A 27508-nucleotide genomic window follows, 5' to 3' on the forward strand; every position below is an offset into this window, starting at 1 on the left:
AAAAATATTAATAAAGACAAACAATATTTAATCTATTCTCAATTTGACCACAGACGTCAAGAACAAAAGTTTGACAATAAATACCTAGTAGGCATGCGTGTGTGCGTCAAATACATGGTATGTAGTGTGTGTAATGTTTTCTTTATTGATTTAATGTATCTTTTATGCATTATTTAAAAAAAATATTAGCATTGTACACTTCTTCTCTATATTCTCTATAAGTGTGGAAAATTTCATACTCCTCCGTCTGCGCAATTTTCGTAAAAAGGGATACAAAGTTTTTCCTTCACGTATTAATATATAGAAGATATATCTGGGTACTATAAATAGGATAGCGTCTACATAAGCTTAATATTTCAAATGCGTTTCGTATTTAAAATCAGTATCATGATCACGATAAAACGTGTGCATGTTATTAATATGTAACGAAGTCTGGAATCGTCGACTATATAGAGGTTTAGCTGTCGTTGATCGGTGAGGTTTATTCGCTAATTATTTAAACATAAAGTACTTTATTATGCTCTTTGAAAAGCACTTGTCCGACTTATCTTGATTATTGTTTTATTTTATGATTATCATTTCAATCAAACACTTATATCTTAATTGGCCGTAAATAAAGAGAAAGGTGACTTTTTACGGGACTATGTATTAAATTTATGAATGTGTCATTGTTGTGTGCCATTTATAAAAAGAACGATGTATCTATGTGGATGCTGATATTTTTACTGTGATATTTATGGACTCCGATAACTATTTAATGCCAGATGGGCTCTGAGCTCAAGCACCCATCAAAAGTTTAAAAAAAATTTTTTTTTATAGCTTAAGACGGGTAAACAAGTTCACGGCCTAGCTGGTGTTAAGCTATTACCGAAGCCCATAGACATCTCAATATATGTATGTAATTTCCGCAACGCATCTTGAGACTTGAGGTCTGTCTTTGAATTATACAGTATTGCGTAATTCGGAACATTTACACCGGCATCTGATCTTTTAATCAACCGTGACTTAGATTAGCTAGGAAAAGAGTTGTTGGGATCCGTTACTTTTCTCATAAATAATCATGAATAATAGCCATTAAAAACAGTAACATAATAAATATTTCATCGTCACAATCACCCTTCAACTTATACGCACATATGAATATTTTGCTTCTTATAACAACGTTACGTGGATATTGAAATTAACATAGAAGCATTATACCCCCTCACTCCCTTGAGTGCCATTTCTCACGAGCCTACACCTGCAAAGTATTATGTAGTACGCACCGCATCAAAAGCTTACCATGAATTTAACAAACAGTCGGTACCTTGGAGGCGTCGTCGAATTTTCATCAACTACAGGGGAAAAGGCGCGGAATACGCGAACGAGGGGACAAGTGAAATAACCGGCGGTGGATTAAAGGGTTTGTCGCAAAATTTGGGCGCTTCATAACGAATCTCGTTCCCCGCCCGGTTTTGTATTACCAATTATGTTCGTTTAATAGTTAACAGGCAGTATTGATGGATCTCACGGCGAGCCTGTTATAAACAATTGCCATCGAATCCCTTGTCAGTCAGCTTAATTCGTTGAATCTTAATTAAAATTTGTTCATGAATAAACTGGATATAATATTTCGTTTCTAAAGACATCAAACCAACTTTATAGTTATACTGAGTTTCTCGCCGGATCTTCTCAGTGGGTCGCGTTTCAGATCCGGTGGTAGATTCTGCGAAGCACTGCTCTTGCTAGGTTCAGTGTTAGCAACACTCCGGTTTGAGCCCCATGAGCTCACCTCCACATGTTAGGATGAAGCTGAAATAGCCTCTCAGGGCTTAGGAAGGCTTAGGCTAGGTAGGAAAAAAAAAGATAGCTATAGTATTATTTTTACTCTGTAACCGCAATTCCGAACACGGCACTTAAATTTTACACGCGACGCTGTATTTTTAGATGTAAGGCCAAAGTTCATTCCTAAATACTGCTCACTTTTGACTTTTAAAACAGACAAACTGTGAAACGTTGTTGTGAAGCGAACTGGAACAGTTTCAGGTCTAGTGGAGACGTCCCTTGCTTACGTCCCATTGGAAATCAGGTTCGAACCCAAATTAGAGATACGATTCAAAACAAAAGCCTTTCTGTATGTATATCCAACTGCTCGTAGGGGTATTGTGATTAATCGCTTAGACATTATTTCCTAATTAAGCCCACCTTCCCCTCTGTGGGGATACAAGGCCCGAGGGAATGTCTGCAAACTTGGAACAAATACAAATGGGCTGACTGGCAGCAAAGTATAAGATCTTCAAATTCTTCGAATTAACGTTAAACACAAATTATAGGAATGCAGATGAAAGGACGCGGCCACTTAAATATGTTTTATTACCAAGTTCAAACGATACAATTTGAGCTTCCAAATATTACATGGTTTTTTTTTGCTTTTTAATTTTTGTTAATAACATTAAGCATATACTCGTAGAAACATTTTTTACATTGCCTTCCACGAGCCAGACGAACATCCGACTCAATGGTGAGTGTCGCATATAAACAGCAAAACCAGAGGATCAGGCAAGTTGTTGTCACCGATCTGCTAAGTCTGAACTGATTAAAGCTATCAATATTATTCTATGCACATTTTTTCAGTATTATATATATGTTCAATAACATGACAAACACATCAGAACTAATTGTGGCTGGAAATGAACCTATAACTAGATTATTCACCGCCCGCCGCAGCTACATAAAATATGTACACTCAATCCGACAACCAAGTTCACCCCATTTGACATGTGACTCCAAGTTCACTGAAAAGGCCACAATTGGAGGAAATGAGATAAATTACTCTTGCGGATTGTTTGGGTTGTGAAAGGGGAAACGTCTACCACAGAGCAACCCTGCGGGTATATTCAATGTAAAGAAAAACTGTTAACTTCAAAAATTTGGCAATAAATCTTTACATCAATAATAGTAGCATAAAATTTGGACAGCCCTTAAAGAGCTGCTGACCCAGGTGCTAAAGTTATCGAGATGCCTATTAAAGATCCCTTTCACAGGAAAAGAAACAGCGTTAGAGACGTTGTAATAAATTTTCATCGTTAAAACCTTACTAAACTCTACAGTACATTGGAATTCTCCCCGAGCGATCGCCATCATTATCAGCTTAGTGTGAGGGAGTTTTTACAAAAAAAAAAAACGATCTCAAATTTTCAGATAAATGCAGGGGTGTAACGAAGTGTAGCCCACTTAAAACAATAGCTAAATACGAGGGTCGGATGTTACCGCCTCTGCCTCGCTTTCCATACTTAAAACTTTGAGACCACTCAATATGTGCTGAACTCGAGGAATTTTTATGGGGAACATTTTCGAGTATTTTATTGCGTTAGTTATTTACGGCGTCCCTTGGGCCATTGCGATTTTACTTGAAAGCAAGCACTACTATTATATTGTGGTTGTCCTCCTCCTTTTTTGCAGTCAGTTTAGAAATGAAGCTGAAACAGTTCCACCAACTACTATTTCCCAATCAATGTTAATCAATTCTCTATTTAAATCCAAGAATGGCTCGCAAATTGATCCAATTTTCCCCTGTCGACTTCGCCAGCCATTAATTACTGCCTGGTGCCTACTGTGATAGCTCCCTCTAAGCTTACTCTTCGTTTTATAGCCCGCAAACAAACCGTCATTTCACCCTGCGTTTGTTTATGGCCTTTTGCTTCCGAACTTTAATCTCGCCTTTAATTGACTTGAAGAGTTTTGAATTCCTTGCCTAATAGGATGCGATATTACACTACTCCAATCAGTTATCTATTCATTTTACACCACTATAACGATATACCATATAGTTGACTAAGCCATTTATGACATCTCCAAAACAAAACGTAGCTAGTTTTTTTTCTTTCAATTAATTAACGGATTTAGATCGTCATCACAAAGAAGGATTATCCAATTCGTTTATCAAATGATGCAATACCAAATAACGGCGGCCAAGTATTCGTCACCTACGCACAGTTTACGCTCAATTGAAGATGTTTAACATGGCATAAAATTGCTGCCTGTAGAGACTGGATCAGCCGGTTTAGTATCTATTCAATGTCGTTTATCGTTTGATTTGTAGCCTCGTATTTTGATTTTACTATAAGCCGTTTCTCATTCAGATATCAATTCACTGTTTAATTTTATTGTAACCTGTTATGATTATTCCGGATTACTAACCTCGTGTTTACTACAAAAACAAAGACCTCAGTGGTCAATGTTTATTTTTTACTTTAACCGTAAAATATTTTATATTTTCGTGGCTGTTGAAAATCTCGGTGTATTTGAGAAATAGTTTCATAATAACGAACAAAATGTTCTACAAAAGCGGCCACGACCAAGATTACGGAAGATGAGCTCTTTTATTCAAACTTCGTATCTTAGTCGCGGCGGTTCAAACATTCTTGCTACAAGCTGTCGACACGAAATTGCTTGAAAATTTCATCTTACCCCAATCGTTATGAAAGCAGATTTTCGTTTACTTAGGTAGCGTTTTGTATATAATATGCAATAATTGGTGGAAGGGCTTCTTGTGAGGTCGCTCGGGTAGGTTTTTATCGTGAAGCATTTTAATTTGAATGGTATAGCATACTGATTCCAATAACCACATAACACCAGGATGGCCGTGAGCTCGTCCACTCAGCTAAGCAATAAAAAAAATTGTTGAGTAATTCATAATTTAGGCAAACTATATACCGATAAATCTTAAAATAAAAGGAGCTTTGTTTTTTTTTTTAAGAAAATGAATTCTGATTCGATCGGTAATCTGTAAGCGGTCTGACTGAAGTCGGCATAGGTACTTGAGCAAGGCCACTAAAGCATTAGTAGAACTGGAACTACGTAATTAGACCATCTCTTTCCGTACAAAGAACGTCGCTCTGAGAAGGCAGTCGCAAACCTTTTTATAAAACTTTGCAAACTGGAATTCCAGGCCTTTGAGACATGCCAGTTTTGTTTGTGAAAGCATTCGGAATACAAGTTAATTCAATTTGCAGTGCACATGTTAAGATCAGAAGACTAACTTTATTTTCTTACAGCTATATACTACATAAATACAATCCATACACGATTCTAATAACATGCTCCATGTGTTTTTACATTATTTTTAAGTGAACCTAAATCCTACATCGTAGAAGACTCCAAAAACATTTTTAAAGATTTAACAAATTTGCTTTGGCTGTAACCACTGGTTTCCAATGTAACGTTAATTTTGGAATAGCCGTGAAAGAGGAACGCGCGTCGACACGATTTGTATTCCACAGCTCACACCCCACCATTCGTCTGGCCAGATTAATTATCACGAGACACCCTCCATGTTTGCCAATAAGGCATCCACCGTAACTTTCGAGCGAAAATCTCTATATATAAATGTAACCCTGGTCGCTTAACTGCCGAGTTAAACTTCCCACAGTAATCCAAAATACCGTGATAGGTACGTACGTTTCCGAACTTCACCGACACCAATCAAACTTTGAATAAAGTTCTTGAGATTTTCCCGAAAATAATAATTTTCACGGTAACTACATCCATTGAGGAACGTCTGATTTTCATACTGAATAAAACTTTGAATATCATTAATACTATGCTAAGTTGGTAATGGAAACTTTATCTGTTAAGCAGAAACGTCTTCATGAACTAAATTGGTGGAGACTTTACATTAACGTCCCCAAAAATAAGTCCATATCGTTTATTAAAAGAACTAATATGTTTTGGAATTTTACGTCTTATATTATTTTAAATCCCTATCTTATTGGGTCTCCGTAAAAACGTATCCAATTGTATATTTGCTACCTATCTTATGACACTATGGAGCAATTGACTCTCCAAATATTTCGTTCCTAATCTCAAAGCATGTGTGCTCCAAAGCCGGTGGTTTTTAAGCTGACAGCAGCGTCGTCACTCACGCATTGTTTGCTCAACGTTTCAAAGACTTAGACAATGTATACGCACTGACAAATGTTACGTGTCTTCGTATGAGTACGTGCGATTTAGTTGTAGCGCCATACACACAGACGATTCAATAAATAACGACAGTAAACTACAGATATAAAGCAACAAACGATTGGCTATATCTTGTATTGAAATATGACAAAAATTCATAGATACATATTATGTAATCTATACTAATATATAAATCTACAGTGGTTTTTACGGATGTTCCGTTATAACTACTGAACCATGCATCCGATTGACTTGAAACTTGGTATCCATGTAGAAAATACATGTACTTAATGGATAGGTTAATAATACTTATATGAGTGTTGGACTCCCTAATAATAATGATAATAAATAATAATGTTAATTTTAGTTGCCCAGCGAAGCGGGTAAGTACGGCTAGTAATTAATTATAATAATAATAAAAATCAACCCTAAATATGAAATTACATACAATACAATAAGTTTTAATAGATATTTGAAAAAAGTCTTACAGTTTAAGTCTCAAAATATTAGGCTAATCGTGCACGTTGTTAATGAATTTTTTCCAATTGACAAAAGTATAGACGTTATTTTAACAAAAAAATAATTTGTCTTTATGCTTGAGACGAAGTATTTTTGAATTTAGCCAATCCTAAATATAAAATTACATATTGTACAATAAGTTTTAACAGATATTTGAAATGTCTTACGGTTTAAGTCTCAGAAAATATTAGGCTAAAATGGTGCATGTTGACGATTTATTTTTTCCAATTGACAAAAATATAGACGTTATTTTAACAAAAAATAAATTTGTCTTTATGCTTGAGACGAAATATATTTGAATTTGAAACACAAAATGAAATATCGACAAATTCCCTCTCTAGGTACGTTACGCCGGTATTTACTTCGTTGGTGATGTGTTCAGGACCGTGAATTGTGGCAAACCATAAATTTATTATTCTGCCGTTGACACGCGAGTGATTTTAAGCCTCGTGAGACATAATGTTCTTACAAAGCATCTCGACTAATTACATCTCGAATCCGCCTCAACGAAGCGTTGAGGATTTGTCGCGTAAACAAAATTTAATTAACAGTTCCCGCTTGACGTTATCGCACTTCGGTGTGTTTTAGGGATATTTTGTTAGTAGTCGAAGGGAGGCTTTGCATATTCGTGGAAACGTTACATTCTTAAATTTCAAAAGGAACAACAATTTGTTGGAATCCGCGTAAATTAAATTTTGATAAACCATTGAAGTGTGGTTATGCTTCGCTGTGACTAAGGCTTAATATACAGGGTGTGTTTTCATTATAACCCAAAAAAAAAACTATATTTTTGTAACATTTACAGATCTGTGTCTGTAGATCTGTGGAACTACAGAGGATTTTGCACTAATTTAATAAAGTCAAAATACTTAAGATTATTTATCTAAATTAATTCTTATAAATCTCAGCGTAATTATTGTTTAGAGTTACTATAACCCTGTCTTAAATGAAACTTCGGTATTCAATAAAACGAGAAAATATATGTCAAGGTAAACCATATTTAACTCCCACATCTAAATCAATATGTACATATTACTGACGAACGTAAATAAAATCTACATATTAAAAAAAGTATTATATAGACACTCTCTCGTCTCGCGTACGCCCGTGGTTGCTACCATCGCCCACGCACCGCACCATCTCACCTCTAATTCGGTTCTAAGCGGTCGACTACGAAGAGAACGTACAACACGCAAACGTTATGAAATTTCTGAATCGAATTTATAAATCCAGTTCTTTTTTTTTTTCATGAGAAAAATGTGTCTATATCTACCTTCACGAAAATGTTTGATTTTCATCAAGTTTAGTTTGGTCGTGAAAAGTTTACGTACGGACACAGCAACTTCTTTACATATTTACATATAATATTCTTAAAATATTCCAAAAAATTTTTTTTTAATAGAACGTGGAATTTCTAATACGCACAAGAAGTCAGTCATACTACATATTTGTATGTACTACACTACGTTTCATTCTTAATCTCTGTTTTTTCCCTACCTATTCGCAGAAGTGTAGGTAAATTCACGAGCTCAATCTGCGAGAATCTGCTATCACTAGCCCTAGCAAGAGCAGTACTTCGCAGAATCTGCCACGAAATCAGAATCGCAACCCACTCAGAAGATCCTGCGAGAAACTCAGTGGGCTAATCTTTGTCTCATTGTTCTTTTCATATCGCATTGCTTGTTTAACTTCGCGATCATCCGCTCCGCCTTTTTAATGCTCTAAAATATAATCGAACCATTCTGATCGTTCTGAACTATCTGACGCGATTAAGTCTAGATCTAGTAAGCTGTGGATCGTTCTATATCGCCAGCCTGCTCTTTACCAGATGGCGCTACTTTTACTATTCTTCTGCATTATTTGTTAATGCTCCTATTTGCCAAGAGATGGCTCACGCTGTAACTAGATGCAATTGTTACATTATGTTTATAACATTATACATGTAAAAAACTGTAAAAATAATATAACCAATGGACGAAAAAACTGATAACTAAATGCTCACTACACTGCTTTTATACACGAAACAGTTTATATTCAATTCGATAAGTAGCGGGAGCTCACCGTAACATGTGCGATGATGGCAATTCAAAGAAACGGGAAATTGTAAATCAACTCATGTGGAAATATAACGATCGCTAATTGTGCCTTTTTACATGTATGCGTTGATACGAAATCAATAAAATAAATACATTTTAATTATATGTATTATATGGCGATTTAATTCCGCTCACTGAATTCTAACTTCAATATGTGTATGTTTACTGCTGGTAGGACCTCTTGGGAGTCCGGTAGGTACCACCACCCCGCCTATTTTTGCCGTGAAGAGGTAATGCGTTTCGGTTCGAAGGGTGGGGTAGCCGTTGTAACTATACTGAGACCTTAGAACTTATATCTTGAGGTGGGTGGCGCATTTACGTTGAAGATGTCTATAGGCTCCAGTAACCACTTAACACCAGGTGGGCTGTGAGCTCGTCCATCCATCTAAGCAATAAAAAAAAAACATAGCTTAAGCCGTAACTTTTACTCGTACATTTTCAATGATACAGAGCTCCATTGCTCTATAATTATTAACGTCACAATCCCACGCACCTGAAAATTAAATCGCTTTCAATACTTCCTTGGTAAATTAAAGATGACTAAAAAATCATGGAAATATTTTAAAGAATTAAACTCGGATTAGTTTCCGATTAGTTTTACCACAGAAAAAGAGGAAAGTTTGTTTGCTAAGGAAATAGTTATTATCTACAGGCCACTAAAAGCAAGAAAGTAAACACCCAAGTTTAAATAAAATCTGTCAATAGAGACAGAGTTTGCTTAAGTTGTGAATTGTTTCGTGGGGACCTTTAGAAGCGTTAAGCCCTTTAATATTGAGGCTAATTGTAGTTGTTTATAGTTTTCGCATTGGTGAGACAAATTAATGAATTTTTTGTTCATATTATATCATAATTTTGACCAGGTTTTTTTTTTAATTTATGAATTTATAATTCATTTAAACTGGCTTCCTGTTATAAGAAATTTTAAACGTAATTAGGAATCTAATGATAATGAATGAAAAATATGAAAGAAATAAGTTAGGAAAAATTGAGAATGATATTATGTCTTAATCTATTTTGGTATAAAATATTAAATAAAAAAGGGTGCGTGTACTTATGTACGCGCGTAAGAAGTTATACTTTATTTTTATTAATTTTTTTTTTTTTTTTAGGTTTAATTTTTAATCAATTTGAAAAAAAAAACGATTAAACAAAATCTTCAAACACGCATATCGGACATCCCTTTTCTTGACATCGTATAAATTCGGTAATTCTCGGTACGGTTCGGAAAGTTCACCTGCGGCTATATTCAGACTCGCCAAGTTACGTCGGTCGTATTGTAATGACCGATTTAGTGGGCAACTTCATTCTGTTAATTTTGTGTCACGGTACGCGCGCATCGTAAAGTTTCTCTCTAATCAATTTTTCATAACGCGCCTAAAGAAGTATAACTTCAAAAAAAAATTATGGCACTATTTTTTACACTCAACATGGCTATACTGCGGGATCATTCGTTTTGTGCAAATATGTAAACCTATCGATGAATGGATCAGAACAATTTAATGTAGTTTAGTTTAGAGTTCAAAGTTTAGTTGATCGATTCTCTGAGTGAATTCTTGACCGTGGTCATTCACGATTATGGGCTACACTACATCCGAAGGTAAGATAAACTCAGCGTTCACTGCAAGTATATGGTCACCACTGTAAGCCAGAACCATATTCAACATGGTTGTTTCCATTATAAAGTACGAAAAACTCAATGAATATTAAAATAAACCCGACCGGTTGATATTCACTAGACCTGCCTACCCCATTGCGGTGCAGTGCGTAGCAAAATACAATTTCCTGGGGGCATCCGACTCGAGGGTATTAAAAGGCACCCTTATAATTTCCCAATTATATTTCTAGTCCAATTTTCCAAGGTGTCGCTTGCGGCTCTCGTCAAATGCAGCCATGGACCGTCCAAACATAAAAGACCTGCAGCACTTTAAGATTGTCAAGTCAGAACGGCTCAACTATTGATAGTTATATTGAAGCTACGATGTATAGGGAAGCGTTGTTATGACAGATCAATATGTTACAAAAGTGCAAGTTGTGGCAGGTACATAGGGACGAGAAAAGGAAAAATTATATTATTTATACGATGCTATTTCCTAAAATATATGGTCAACTTTTTTTAAAGTAATCAGTCTATACTTTTTCTATTTTATGGTTCACTTTAGCAGTATAATTTAGATATTCGGGAAAAACCGAAAACCGGTAATATTTTTGAAAAACAATTATGCCAATTGAAATGTTTCAAATAAGAATGGCGTCAGTCCTCCGACCACTGACACCAGTTCAGTGAATAATCTTACCTTAATAATCGACTTTTATATCACTACCACATTGAAATTACTAGTTTGAGATTTTTACTGGTGGTAGGATCTCTTATAAGTCCGCGCGGGTAGGTACCTCCACCCTGCCTATTTCTGCCATGAAGCAGTAATGCATTTCGGTTTGAAGGGTAGGGTAGCCGTTGTAACTATACTTAAGTCAAATCAAATCAAATCAAATCAAAAAATTTTTATTCAACATAAATGAAAGTACATACTTGTTGAACGTCAAAAGAACTACCGCCAATTCACAAGAACTAGCCTCCGTCCTGAGAAGAATTGGCAAGAAACTCAGCGGGCATGTCTTTTTTTTTACATATAAAATTATTATTTATTTATTTTTTAATATTATTATTTTTTTAAATATGAATTTTTTACACTGAGTATTATAACGTAACAATTACTACAATATTGAAATGCCTGGAGCGAGCAACTCATTCCCACTTTGTGCAATCTTCTAGATAATCATTGACTTTATAGTAAGCTTTATTGCACAGATGTTCTTTAATAGTTTTCTTAAACCTATGTATATGTAGGTTCTGAACATCATGTGGGATTTTGTTGTACAGGCGCACAGACAAACACCCGAATGAATTTCGTATCTTATGTAACCTACTCATCGGCACAACAAGCTTGTGTTTGTTCCTAGTATTTCTATTATGTATGTCCGACTGTTTAGGAAACTCCTCAATATGTTTACGAACATACATCAAATTTTCAAAAATGTACTGGGATGGCATAGTGAGAACTTTAATTTCTTTAAATTTCTCCCTCAGGGATTCCCTTGAGTGCATGTTATAAATAGCACGTATAGCTCTTTTCTGCAGAATAAATATCATTTCTACATCGGCCGCATTGCCCCATAGCAAAATGCCATAGGACATGACACTGTGGAAGTAACTAAAGTAAACTAAACGAGCCGTGTCCGCGTTTGTTAACATTCTAATTTTTTTTACTGCGTATGCTGCAGAGCTGAGCTTACTCGCCAATTTATGAATATGAGGTCCCCACTGCAGTTTGGAGTCCACTGTTATACCAAGAAATACGGTTGACTCAACAAGCTCCAATGATTCCTCAGAAACAATTACATCACTATCCACTTGTCTCACATTTAAAGATGGTTTAATACATTTTAAAGTAAATTTAATACATTTAGTTTTCTTACTATTCAATAATAGGTTATTGATACGGAACCAATGAACCACACACGAAATCGCATCATTCACTTCGTCATAGACTTGTAGTTGTCGTTTAATTTTAAATAATAAAGATGTATCATCTGCGAATAATACGACCTCGTGTCGGGACTCAATAAAACTAGGTAAATCGTTTATATATATTAGAAATAAAAAAGGACCCAAAATGGAACCCTGAGGTACACCCATTTTCAACAAGGTGCCTGAAGATCTATTACCTTTCACATCTACTGTTTGTATCCGTCCTGATAAATAGGAAGTAATAAGTTCCAATGCACCATCCCTAATACCATAGTGATGTAGTTTCCTCACCAATGTTTCATGTTCAACACAGTCAAATGCTTTGGATAAGTCACAGAAAATTCCAAGACAATCATGCGATTCCTCCCAAGATTTAAAAATATTTTTGACTAGATAAGCACCTGCATCAGTTGTAGAGCGACCCCTGGTAAACCCGAATTGTTTATTATGAAGCAGGTTATTTGAATTAAAATGTTCTAAAAGTTGGGTCAAAATAATTTTTTCAAAAATTTTACTCAACGTAGGGAGTACTGAAATAGGTCTATAGTTAGAGGGGTCATCAGTACTACCAGATTTAAAAAGAGGAATCACTTTACTATGTTTCATTAAGTCAGGAAATACACCACACCTAATACAGTCATTAAAAATACTAACAAGATGAGGAGCAATAATGTCTATTACAGACTTCAAAATCTTTACTGATATTCCCCACAAGTCAGCTGTATTTTTTACATTAAGGCTATTAAAACTTTTTATTATACTGCTTGAATTAATTTCCTTAAATTTAAAAATTTCATTACATTTGTTGGCATGTTTATGCAATAATATTTCAGCTGCTGTGGGGGATGAATTTAGAGAAGTGGTAGTTGAAACTGGAATCTCAGAGAAAAACTTTTCAAAAGCATTAGCCACATCTTCATGACTAGTTACCAATTTATCATCTATTTTTAATGAGAATTCTTGGTGGCTATTTCTGACTTTTCCACTTTCTCTACCAATGATGTTCCAAGTCATCTTTATCTTGTCAGGGGCATTTTTTATTAAATCACTTAAATGTAAAGATTTTGCCGCTAAACAAACTTTTCTAAATAGTTTTGAATAGTTCCTGACATATTGATGAAATGTTTCATCATTATTATAAGCTTTTTCAGAGTACAGATCATATAACTTTTTTCTACTCTTGTACACTCCGGTGGTGGCCCACTCGCTGAACACTGTTTTGTTTTTTAATGTTACAGTTTTAGGAATAAATATATCAGTAAAGACCAAATTAATTCTCTGAAACATATTCTGGTATGACAAATTTGGGTTTTTGTTATAAATAATTTCTGAATGTTCTTGCTTAATATTATTTCTAAACTTCTCAATTCGTTTTTTATTAATAGGAACAATCACAAGAGTATTTTTATCTTTAGGATTCATATTAGATTCAAAAGACAGAAATTGTCCACTATGGTCTGATGTTAACTGATTAATAATTTTTTTGTTAGTCGGTGTTACATTTGTAAATATGTTATCTAAACATGTTGCCGATGTGGTCGTTGTCCTAGTAGGCTCTAAAAATAAGTTTGGGAGGTTATATGACTTTAACAGTGTTCTGAATCTAATAGTGGTATTTGTGTTTTCTAAAAGATTAATATTAAAATCACCACATACCAAAATTTGTTTATTAGAGACAGAAAGCTTTAGCAATACATTTTCCAAAATATTTTCAAAAGAATCATATAACGCATCAGGAGGTCTGTAGACGCAGACAACGATGAGGTGCTCAAGCTCAACACAGGAAATTTCAATAATTCTCTCAACAGAGAGGGCCACTACATCCTTTCGTTCCTTACATTTCAAACATTTACTAACGAGAATCAGTGAGCCACCGCGAATAGCGTTCTCTCTGCAGAAGGAACTTGACAACTGGTGATCATTAAAATTAAACAATAATTCATAGTTTCTAAACCAGTGCTCAGTGACACAGAATACATTAATATTATGCATATTTAAAAACATTTCAATTTCTAGCTCTTTACCCATCATCCCTTGTAAATTTTGATGCACCAAATTGAATATGTTAATAATTGAAACGTTAACGTCTTTTGATGGGTATAATCTAGTGGGTGTATTAATTGATTTGTAATTGCAAGAGTGTGACTCCTTTGTCTTACTAATTAATTTAAATTGGAAGCAGATTCCAAAGTCTTATAACATGTCATATCTTTTTCCTGCTCAATAGAAGCAGGTGTTTTTTTAGCTAAATTTATAGCTAGGAAATTGTGTATAAAATAGTGTAGCGATGTTGCTACTTGTCTAAAAGACCTTAGAACTTATATCTTAAGGCGGGTGGCGCATTTGCGTCATAGATGTCTATGGGTGTCAGTAACGACTTAACACCAGGTGAGCTGTGAGCTCGCCCACTCATCTAAGCGATAAAAAAAAGATGACTGTGAATAAAGCAATTTTTCCGACAAATTTAAGTTTGACTATCATCAATTATTTTTGTATAATTCTTTTTTTTTTCTTTTCGTGTTTGTTATTAAGTTATTTTACCCATTTTTTTACACCATTGAATGGGGTGAATAACAGTTCGACTACGTAGTTGGTATACAAAAGAATATTTTCGTGTAAAGTATTAAAATATATCTAATTCGGATAACGTTTATGGGCAAGCGAAATTTGTTACCTCCCAAACGGATACTGTAAATTGCGTGAAAGATTAAGCTCATTCGTATTTATTTTGTTTACGTTTCGCTGACAGCTCACGTCTGGTTGTCTTTTCACGTCTTCAGTAATATTTTCGTTCTTTGAAATATTACTTGCGTACTTAAACATTGTTTTACTTGTAATAATGCTTTGTCAAAATAAAAATACACTGAGAAAAAAATGTTGTCAGATTACCTTTGATTTTAATAGGATATGTACTTAGCGGTCAGCGGGAAGATCTGGGAGAGACTTAAATCAAGTCTATATTTACCTATGTCCGAATAATACGGTGTATATTATTATAATCCCAGCTTTATTGATTTGATGGATATTAAGTATTTACCGGAGCTTATAAACATCACAACGTGAATGGCGCCACCCACCTTAAGACTTAAGTGTTCTTGAAACTAAATTAGATGTTCTTCGATAGTAAATTCTGAATCTTTTACGAAAGACAAAGAACACATAACAACAATTTCGTTATACAAAAGCTGCTCTACCATTCAAATCTAGTTTGACTGCTTCGTGTTAGAATTAGACAGGCTTGTAAGTATCCGTGCCGATTTATCAATGCCCTATTTACGCGATTTTTTTAACACGATGCTATTCCTTCATCGTGGAAAAGTTTTGAGTAGGTACATCTTGGCTTAGAAGAAATGAGATCCGTCGGTTCGCTTGGCATGAGTACACCGAGCATCTTATTCTTCAGACTACGATGAGTTCAGATTAATTATTTTTAAAATATCTCTCTCTCTCTCTCTCTCTCTTTAAATAGCAATGACCCAGCACTCCCTAATACGCCTGATTGCTTCGTATCAGAATTAGGGGTACTGGTACCGAGACCCGTGGATATATGTATTTTATCTATACTATCTATATATACTATTACTATATAATATTATAAAGAGGAAAGATTTGTTTGTTTGTTTGTATTGAATAGGCTCCGAAACTACTGAACCGATTTGAAAAATTCATTCAATGTTTGGAATCTACACTATCCCCGAGTGACATAGGCTATAATACTTTTTTTTTTTTAAATTAGGGATCCTTACTAAAACTCCAATAATTTCACGAAAATTAGAAAAATAATAATATAAAAATAACAATAAAAAATAATAGAGAAAAACAAATATTATTTAAATGAAAATCATGGTTCATTAAAATTATAATAACTGTTCAAACTATCTTTATAATTTCCTATTTTTAGAAACCTGACGCAAATATAAGGGTTAATGTGTGTGTAATATAATTTTTTATTTTGAATTTTTTGTCAAAGACCCGAGCGAAGTCGGAGCGGGCCGCTAGTTTAGTAATAAATTTATTAGTATTTATCGGATTAAAGATAAAAACTGGCACAGCACGCTGCAGATGTCACCTATTAAATCACGGACGCCCGTTGCAAGGACTTTACATATAATCACCCGTCAATCACATTCGAAATGATATATCTAATAGCTAAATAAATATTCAACGACAGACTTTACTAAAGATAAAGCCCACTATTCACCGTAAATTATTCTCTCTCTCGCTTCGTTTCTCTAATTCTACACTCGTTTTCCTAAGCCGAAAACTTAATAACTTTGGGCCCTACGGCGTGGGATTAAAAATGTTAAACCGATATTCTACGTAATTGGAAAATTATGTATTTTTGAACAGGTTTTTTCATTTAGTTCGATACTTTCGTTTCAATCTATTCTATTTTGTAAATTTATTGTTTTTAGCTTTTGTCAATTATCTATTTTAAATACTATTACTGACTGATCATCAACTGAGCATCAATTAAATATTACCAAAGTTGAATAATAGTTGAAATCTATCCAGTGTGTCTTTAAATATTCAACGTAACACTCACACTGAATAATCAGACAGAATAAAACAAAACAGACTTACGTATATCTCACGTAGAAAGGTGCGGTAGTATTTTCGTTTGCAGGTTTTATGTGAAGATCAACGTACGCTATTTCCCACACGTGAATGCAGGAAGTGAACCCGATAGTTCATAAAAATAATAATTTAAACTTTACGCCTGCGAATTACCATCATCCGCCGATTGGATAGTCATCAAAATTAATTGGACCAACAGAGATTTGAAGCTTCAATAAAACAATAGGTTCGTGTTACATGAGGATTTGGTTTAATCGGTGAAGTGGTAGGTTTTCTTTTTGCCATTTATTCCATTTTTTTTATTGTTTATATTGGTGGATGAGTTTACGGTCCACCTGGTGGTCAGTGATTACCAGATCCTATAGACATCAACAATGTAAATACTGCCACCCAACTCGAAAATATTCAATTTGCGTAATTACTGGTGGTAAATGCTAGGTATGCTGGTAATGGATAGGACATCTTGTGAGATCTCCCGGGTAGGTACCATCACCCCGCTTGTTTCTGATGCGACACAGGAATGCATTTGGGACAGTCATTGTACTGTAAAACTGAGACTTAGTACTTATGTCTCAAGGTGAGTGGCGGCATATCCGTTGTTTATATTTATGTTATCCGATAACCACTTAACACCAGCGGAGATATGAGCTCGTACTATACGATACTCGTGAACCAAACCAATAAAAATTAAATAAAAAATGTATTGGGCATCTTATCATTTAAGCCACGATGACTGCCAAATAAAAATAAATAATTTATTTGTACTCAATCATCAAATATAGTTTTTTTTTTGGTAAGTAAATTTTCTGGTATGATATTCACTGACTTCATAACATGTGTTACAATTTACCCTTTTGTTCTTTGATATTTGTCTTCTAGCGAGACGACCAATCAATTTATTTTAATAGTAACATATAACAATGCCTTTTTAATTATTATGTATGTAGTGATCAAGGATGTAGTAGATATAACATAATCCCTATTTATCCTCCAATAAAATTGCCAACTTAATTTTGCTGTTTTTCTGTAATTTCATTTGATGATCTTAAGAATAAAAATGTTTTTCTATTGTGCAAAATTGATTTACATCTAACTCTTATTACATTTTCCGTAAATAGATGAGTAGCACTTTGAAAATATCGAATCGGATCAAAAATAATACGAAAGCTTTAGTTCGAAGGCTCTCGGCGTAGCGTCGAATGAATTCTAATAAGGTTAATCGGAGATGCGAACCCCCTTTATTTTAATTTGTGAAAACGTGAATCGGAACCTTCGAGGGCTTACTTTATTGCCTTTTAAAATTGGATCGCCCATTTTTAAATTCGCACTTCAATTTCTATAAATGTACCTAAATGTTTAGAAGTTTTTTTTTCTGTTGTTGCTTAGATTGGTGGACGAGCTCACAGCCCACCTGGTGTTAAGTAGTTACTGGAGCTCATAGACATCTACAACGTAAAATGCGCCACCCACGTTGAGATATGAGTTCTAAGGTCTCAGTATAGTTACAACGACTGCCCCACCCTTCAAACCGAAATGCATTACTGCTTCAAGGCAGAAATAAGCAGGGTGTTGGTACCTACCCGTGCGGACTCACAAGAGGTCGTACCACCAGTAATTGCACAAATGATAATTTTTGCGGGTTTGATTTTTATTACACGATGTTATTTATTCCTTCACCGTGGAAGTCAATCGTGAACATTTGTTATGTACGTATTTCATTACAAAATTGGTACCCGCCTGAGATTCGAACACCGGTGCATCGCTCAATATTAATGCACCGCACGTCTTATCCTTTATGCCAAGACGACTTTAGATGTCGACTTCGATGTAAGACTTCAGATAGTAAAATGTCCATAGAACTACTTAATAATTAGAGGCGACATTTGCTAGAATTACAGGCATTATGACGCATATTTTAAAGATTCCTTAATTCACAGAGACTAACAGGTCATTGTTTAATCGAAAACTTTAGGAGGGGGTTTTTATTATTGAGCAATATTGTAATTAGCAGAATGACCAAGTTTCTGCTCAAAGCCTTACAGAAGCTTTTTTATAATAGAGTTAGTAGGTATTAGGTAGGTTGAGTTGGTACGTGAACATTATTCGCCTTCAGGTCTCCCTGTATTGGGTTTTTGATATCAAAGAGTGACTGGACCATATTTTTGTTAAAAAGATAACAAAGGTTTGGCAGACCATAAGCAACTTGATGGTTTGCAGTTTCTAAGCGATTCCATAAGATTGGCGGTAACGATTTTTCCTATGAAAAAGTGCATTTTTAATCCATAGCTGGCCACAACGTTTAGATCATAAAGTAATCGAAAACGTTACTGAATAATCGTCATATTTTTAATATTAATGTCTAAACTAACACACTCCGAATCAATAAATGTTTCATGTTATAAAAAAATAACGATATTATCCTTGTAACAGTATTTATGGCAAGATAATTTAAATTAAGATGAGGTAAGTATGTGTAAAAAGTGGAAATTAGTTCTCACAAATATTATATTCGTTGTTAGTTTCCTAAAAAAGTGAAAACTGGGCTTAAATATATTTCAATGTAAAAAATCTATCTATATATGTAAAAAAATGAATTGCTGTTCGTTAGTCTCGCTAAAACTCGAGAACGGCTGGACCAATTTGGTTAATTTTGGTCTTGAATTATTTGTGGAACCAGATAAGGTTTCAAAGGTAGATAAATATGAAAATGCTCGGAATTAAATAAAAATAACAATTTTGTTTTTCCTTTGATGTGTGGGGATGTCGGACGGATTCCTTTTGTTTGTTTTAAGTTTATTTTAAACAAAAGTTTAGGTATTTTATTTATCGATTGAGGCGCTACGAAATCTGCCGGGTCAGCTAGTATGAAATAAATTTCGAATGTACACAATTGAACTAAATATTTTACGACATGACGGGAGATCACGACAAGAACACAGACTACGTGCAATCCGAATTGCACATACTCGTAGTAACGTTCTAAAACGATGTTAGTGAAGTCCTATCACGTATCCTCAGACGGAGCGCAATGAGGCGCCGCGACTGGCGCCCCCATGCGGTCGAAACTCGAAAGTTTAACATAGAACTTGGAGCCAAGGAACTCATTGTTCCGCACGTTCCCAGACATGTGCAAATCATTCTGTCTGATGCATTGATAAGAAGGACCTTTTTATTTGATGTCGATGAGCGAACGGATGTGGGATTATAGTAGATATACAAGTGTATAAAATTAAAAGGCAACTTAAAATAGATTGAATTTTATATATATAAAAATTAATTGAAGTTCGTTAGTCTCGCTAAAACTCGAGAACGGCTGGACCGATTTGGCTAATTTTGGCCTTGAATTATTTGTGGAAGTTCAGAGAAGGTTTAAAAGGTAGATAAATATGAAAATGCTCGGAATTAAATAAAAATAACAATTTTGTTTTCCCTTTGATGTGTCCCCCGTTGGACGGATTTCTTTTGTTTGTTTTAAGTTTATTTTATACAGAAGTTTAGGTTTTTTATTTTTCGATTGAGACACTACGAAGTCTGCCGGGTCAGCTAGTGCTTAATATATTTCACGGCATGACCAATTCCTCGTCTTACATATTATTAGACTCGATAAGAACTTAACTAAGCCCGGTATGGTTTTTTCTAAAACACCCTTCCAATTTTAAACTATACTTGCAGCTGAATTATCGCTTCTCATAACGATAGGTACTTTAACTTATAAAACGCTATAAATACGAATTGAATTTTGAACGCCTGTTACTGCAGCACTGGAAATAGTGTCACACTGAAATTGCGATGAAATTTTTCAATATTCTCGGAAAATTCCCAGGATATTGCTTTCATATCATAGTATTGAAAGCGGACTAGGACATGTGGGAAGAACAAATTAAATTCTGTCACTTTGGTATTTGAATCTGATATAAAGGTGGGTTTCTATTTTTGACTTAAACTGCGACAACAAATCGATACTATCAACCGCAGTGACATTTCTTTCTGGCCACTATCTAAACTGTACCTAAATGATGGTGTGAATGTTTAGATGCTATAAGTGGAAGGGAGTGAGCGTGCCTTTGACATTGCTATTGTCTTACATCTGAGATTACAACCTTCCATCAGAAAACCGAATTAAAATGCGATCTATAGATGTTGGTATTTTCTTAGTGAATCATTATAGTTATGGAGTATTTATCCCGTGTACAATTCTATTGAAACTTTGATTTCATATTTTAAATCAGGTAACGCTAATTGCAATGTATAATAGTTTCATTATTTATAACTAGTGAATGCCTACCGTGCTGCGCCATGATCAATGCCAAATGGGATCGACTCGCGTACTTTATTTCAAGTAAAAAACTTCCCTTGAGAGCCAATAGTAAATGTACAAAGTTTCTACTCGATAAACCACGTGCAAACACAGTACGAGCATCCAAATAAATATTTCATTTACTTACAAGGCTTTTAAATTAATGAAAAAGTAATATGCAATGTCCCTTTTAGACTATAACACTATAGGCACGTAATTGCCAACACAAGACTAAAGAGCGAAAATGTCATTATGGTAGTTGTGTCTCCCTCGTAATCCATTTTGCCACCGACCGTACGATGGTTTTAAACATGATCCGTTAGGGTGGTCTTGTGATCTGACAAGATGGATTAGACGAGGCGTGTGAGCACCTGAGATCCGATGTGACGTATAGGGTGCGACTACTGTGATTCACTGGCATAGATTAAAGCGGTCAGATAGTCTGGTTTAGCTAATAGTCGAAAAAATACTTTCTATGGATACTGTAAGACAAAAATGAAGTTATGCTGATTTACCAAAGGAAATCAGTAGGTAGGTATCCAACATTTTTATGGCAAATTAAAATTAGTTAGTTTATAATTTAAGTACCATTATATGTTTACCTAATAGCTTAAAAGTCCATTTTTAAATTTACATTCAATCACACTTCCTCTGATAAATAATAGCTAGTATAGATTAGGTACGTAAACTTTGAGAATGATGCTTTATTTAATTAATTACCACAGATTAGAGACTCAGCGGTCCGCGACTAGCTCGTGGTTTACTTTATTGTACAGTCCTTTTTAGGCCAGTTTAAAGTTTAGAGATCCTGTTACAGAGTAAAAGTTCGTTTTTGCTATGGACAATACTATGTGATTGATAGAAAAATTGATATCTTTTATTCCAAGATAAGTCGGTTATTATTTTTTCTTATATACTTGTGGTGGCCCTCTTATGGTCCGCACGGGTAGGTACCACCACCCTACCTATTTCTGCCGTGAAGCAGTGATGTGTTTCGGTTTGAAGGGTGGGGCAGCCGTTGTAACAATACTGAAACCTTAGAACTCATATCTCAAAGTCTCAAGGTGGGTGGCGGTATTTACGTTGTAGATAACTATAGGCTCCAGTAACCACTTAACACCAGGTGGACTGTGAGACCGTCCATTCATCTGAGCAATAAAAAAAAAATACGCCTTACAGATATTATAAAGATCTTTTTATAAGTAATTTCTTAACAAAAAAATCTGAATGTTATTCCTGTAGGTTGTCACGATCAATATTGATCACTGCGCAACTAGGAATGCTATGGGAAACTCGATAGCATTATTGGTAGCCCCGGTAATCAACAAATTAAAGAGCAGACGGTTAGCGTGGTATGGACATATGATGCGTAGAGGAGGGAAGAGGTCGACCAAAGAAAACATGGATGGAGTGTGTGAATGACGATATGAGAGAGAGAGAGAGAGAGAGAGAGTGAGAGAAGTGAGTATTGAGATGGCGGTTGATAGAAAAGAACGGAAGAGAAAAATTAGCTGTGCCAACCCCACCTAGTGGGATAAGGTGGAGAAAAAGAAGAAGAGGTAGACTAAACAATAAAGTATTCATTTTATCAATGAAATTAGAAATACGTTACTCATAATTTGAAACACAGTCTATTTTATATATCTATAGTTACATTACAGATTGTAAGCTGTGGTTTCAGCATGAATTTTCGATTAATCAGTTATTCGAAACGTTTATTTAACGCTTAGTTAGCTTAAACTGTTGTTAATTAATCAAATTCGCGTGCAATTAACCGAACCTAAAACTCATTCCGTTTTGTTGACTGCCGAGGAGGGAATTGCAAATCATTTGTTAAAACCGAACGTTATTTACTTATTACTCCGCTATCCAAAATTATGGAAATGTCGATAAAGACTTGCCGTATTGACAATCAATGTTTTCCGTTGTATACATATATTTGCTTGGGGACGAAGTCCTCATCCGAAGGCTTTGTACTCATCTTTTGTATGTTTTATTTAACATTCGTTTTTTTTTTAAAGAAAATTCATGATCAATCATTAAAAACGGGACAATATATGTAGGACACGCTGCAAAAACGAGGTCCCTTTTGTAATTAGTGCACCTAACTGCTAAAAGTTGAAGTCTTCATGGCCTAAAGGACAAGTGCCGGTGTTTGAATCCCACAAGCAAGTACTTTTTTTGTAATGAAATAAATGCGTACCTATTTAACAAATGTTCACGAATAACTTCCATGGTGAAGGAATAGCATCGCGTAATAAAAACGAAACCTGCAAAATTTATAATTTACGTAATTACTGGTGGTAGGACGTGTTGTGAGTCCGCACAGGTAGGTACTACCACCCTGTTTATTTCTGCCGTGAAACGGTAATGCGTTTCGGTTTGAAGGGTGGAGTAACCGTTGTATTGTAAAAAAGGGGGTTCTAATCACGTCTCAAGATGGGTGGCGGTATTAACGCGCTTGATATCTAGCTCTGGTGACCACCTAACACCAGGCGGGCCGTGAGCTCGTCCATCCATCTGAGCAATAAAAATCTTAGTGGTACGGGTTGTAGCTCACATTCAAATATTATAAGCGTATTGTAATTTTAGCGCACCCTTAACATTGTACAGAAAACAGGTGTTCATTACATCCTGACGTATTTAGAGCGATGTACATCTGTAATCTGAGGAGTTTTTTGTACGTCAAGCACTTCCGTTCTCCCTAGAAACCGTTCACATACATTTTGTTTTCATATGAATTATTACTGACGACAGATGTGAGTACTGTTTGTTTATTTTAATGGTTTTGCTGAGAGATTTGTTGGAGCCACATAAAAATAAGTATGAAGAACTATTCGTAATTAAACTTCTAGTGAAATCCGGTTACGCTCCACTGTGAGCATCGCGAAATATCTAACTGCATACGTAATACGCTCATTAGTGAAAACAGTTTGTACGCCACCACGCATGAAATATTTTCTTAGATACGTAATAAAAACACACACAAAATTTCATCGCAGTTAGATTTATGGTTGTAATGAAAGTCATAAAGAAATCAGTATTTCGCAACCTTTAGAATTGATGAGGATTACCTAAAAAAATTAAGAAAATTGAGTTTTGTATTTTGATCGGCTTATAAAAATGTATTCTATCAGCTTATAAAATTAAGTTCTTAAAATTTAAAATTAAATTAAAATTTAAAATTAAATTTAAATTTAAAATTAACTTAAAATTTATAATTCAATTTAAATTTTAGTTAGAAAAAGACAAAGTTTTAGATTAGACAAGAATTTTGGGTTAAACCACATCAATTCTAAAGGTCCAATGTGTTACAGAAAAACTCTTCAGATGTAACTGAGGACTTATTTATAGCTCTCTGGCCGCGCAATGCTAAATTCAGGTCTTTAGTGATCACGGGAGCCTATATAGATATATGACGATAATATTACCACCAAAGTTATGTATGACATCAAATTTCTGAGTTGTATTGTCTCACCCATCATACCAATTTGTCATCTATGATTAACAACTACTGCTAATCTTCCGCGAAGTGTCCACGCTTAATTAACGTCATGGTAATACAGTCCCAAATCTACAAAGACCTATTGTTAAGGTATGACATCACGTTAGATTATGGATCGACAAAAAATTGCGTTACGTCAAAATTCCGGACGGTCCCTACGATGTGATACGAAGTTTCCAAAGCGCACGCAGCATCGGGAAAGCCTTTAAAGGCGATGCAAATTTAAAATAAACCATTAAGTAATCCCGGAACAATGGTATTGCGACGCATTGAAAGAGTTAACGTAGCGGACCACTAATCCAGATTAATTGCTGCCAACCGGGACCGTCATTCGGAAAGCGGCTGCGTTAACCTGCCCGAATAACACTACGAATTTATTAACGCCTAGGGTTTTAACTACATGCACACGAATTGCTTTAATGAAAACAAATATATTTTTAAGTAAATTAAAACACAATCATTGCTGTTTTTAAATAATCAAGCACTACTTTTTTTATTGCTCATTAACGGTCTTCTCGGCGTTTTTTTTTTTATTTTTTTTTATTACCTAGATGTGTGGATGAGCTCACAGCCCACCTGGTGTTAAGTGGTTACTGGAACCCATAGACATCTACAACATAAATGCGCCACACACCTTGAGATATAAGTTCTAAGGTCTCAGTATAGTTACAACGGCTGCCCCACCCTTCAAACCGAAACGCATTACTGCTTCACGGCAGAAATAGGCGGGGCGGTGGTACCTACACGTGCGGACTCGCAAGAGTCCTTCCTACCACCAGTAATTAACTTAAGTGATTATAGACGTCCACAATATAAATCCAACTCCCCCCTTTCGACATGAGTTCTATAGTACAACGTCTGACCCACTATTCAATTCGGTACGCATTTCTACTACGTAAATTATAATTTTTGAGGTTTTCATTTTTATTCCATAATCTTATTCCTTCATCGTGGAAATCATTCGCTAACTTATGTTAAGTACAAATTTCATTAGATTAATTGGTAAAAGCCTGCGGGATTAGAACATTGGTACAGGCACGTCACTCCATACAAATGCACCGAGTGTCTTGTAGAGCATATTGAACCTACTCTACTGTTTTCCATAGTGAGTGTTTGGGAACTCGATAGTCCAAAACATTTTAGTATCGCAACGCAACGATGTTATAGAGTTCATCCCCATCCATCCTGGTATCTATTGCTAAAGGTACAGTAAATTTCCAGGAGTGATTTTTATCACATTTTCAAACTCATTTATTTAATATCTCGGCATTATCATTCTTTTTCTTTATACCAGATTTATTGACTCACCAATGGCTAGACCGATAGCTCCCAACTAATAATAGTAACAAAGTACATATTGTAATCTCTTTATTTCAACACTAGCGGCCCGCTCCGGCTCCGCTCGGGTCTTTAACAAAACATTTCAACAATATTTGACGTAGTTGTAATTTTTAAATAAAAAAACACTTGTTGCGGCATAACTAAAATAGCTAGACATATGCTGTTGCAACACTTTTTGTAAATAATAATGTGTTCTACAAAGTCGTAGTACATTATTTTATTCTATCATGAATAGTTTTCGCAGATGTAAAGAATATTTTAGGTATTTTTTTTACACCTTGGGTTACATTATTATAGTTTTAGTAAGGATCTTTAATTTTTTTCAAAAAAGATTATAGCCTATGTCACTCGGGAGTAGTGTAGCTTTCAAACAGTGAAATAATTTTTCAAATCGGTTCAGTATTTTCGGAGCTTATTCAATACAAACAAATAAACAAATCTTTCCTCTTTATAATATTAGTATAGATGGATGAAAACAGACATCTGTGCCAGATAGGACAAAATGTCCTCGAAGTTTCACTAGAGTATTCGTTGAAAAACTTTCCGTTGTATTCCTATTGGCGTAGGTAGTTAGACGTGCTCACGGTCTATCTTGTGTTTACGTGGACATCGGAATAAACTAACAAGAACTCAAAGTTTCTCCGTTTTATTTATTTATTTTCACAATAAGGAATACATTAATAAAAGAAACTATTCAGAGAATATAACCAAAACTCAAAAGTGGGTAGTATTCATGTGAATATTGTTGTAACTATTCATTTATGTTGGAGAGCATACCATTTTCCTGTGTGTACTTTTAAATATAATTTTGTAGAATAGTTTGTACCTGAAACAAAAATATAATCAAGATTAAAGACAGTTTAAAGTTTAAAATCGCGCACATTTTTCATTTGTTCTCATTTCAATTATTACGTATAAATAAACGAAGTTATTATTTTTACATATTTTTGTATTATTATGATCAGTCTTAATCCATTGCTGAAAACGGGCTTCCTCTAAGCTCACGATATTATAATTAAACCATCGTTTATATTAATTACATTTTAATGACACAATTTGTGAATCATATTAAATCGCTCGAGATGTTCTCATAACTTACTTCACGTTAGTAAATTATCGGATGTTAAAACTTTAGCTTTAGCTTAAGGTTATTTAATTAATCAAGTTTCCACTAAATAACTTTCTCAACGTCCTAAATACGTCCGCTTCGAGAACATTCGAATTCTTCATGATGCGAAAATCTAACCGTTGAAATGAGTTAAGGAATTGCGAAATAGAAATATTTGAAAATAGACAAGTCATGTTGACTAGTAGATCGGTATAGTATATTAAGTAATCTCTATATATAAAAATGAAATGTTGTTCGTTAGTCTCACTAAAACTCGAGAACGGCTAGACCGGTTTGGCTAATTTTGGTCTTGAATTATTAGTGGAAGTCCAGAAAAGGTTCAAAAGGTAGATAAATATGAAAATGCTCGGAATTAAATAAAAATAACAATTTTGTTTTCCCTTTGATGTGTCCTCCGTCGGACGGATTCCTTTTGTTTGTTTTAAGTTTATTTTATACAAAAGTTTAGGTCTTTATTTATCGATTGAGGCACTACGAAGTCTGTCGGATCAGCTAGAGCGTAATAAAAAAATATCTCGTATATTTTATATATCGACATAATTAGAGATAGGACTTATTTTAAGCATATGTGGGC

General features: G+C 34.8%; 1 protein-coding gene and 1 long non-coding RNA gene across 7 annotated transcripts in view; both read right to left on the reverse strand.

Moving 5' to 3' along the window:
• The window catches only part of LOC101743686 (fasciclin-2), a 134708-nt gene that overhangs the window by 20028 nt on the left and 87172 nt on the right, over positions 1-27508 (reverse strand). The window lies entirely within an intron of this gene.
• Positions 26450-27508, reverse strand: part of LOC119629842 (uncharacterized) — a 61740-nt gene continuing 60681 nt past the window's right edge. The window contains exon 3 of the long non-coding RNA XR_009975558.1: positions 26450-26631. This is a non-coding gene — a long non-coding RNA (uncharacterized LOC119629842). The remainder of the gene's footprint in view (positions 26632-27508) is intronic.

This window comes from Bombyx mori, chromosome 18 (assembly GCF_030269925.1).
Source record: "Bombyx mori chromosome 18, ASM3026992v2".
In the NCBI taxonomy this organism is placed as follows: domain Eukaryota; kingdom Metazoa; phylum Arthropoda; class Insecta; order Lepidoptera; family Bombycidae; genus Bombyx; species Bombyx mori.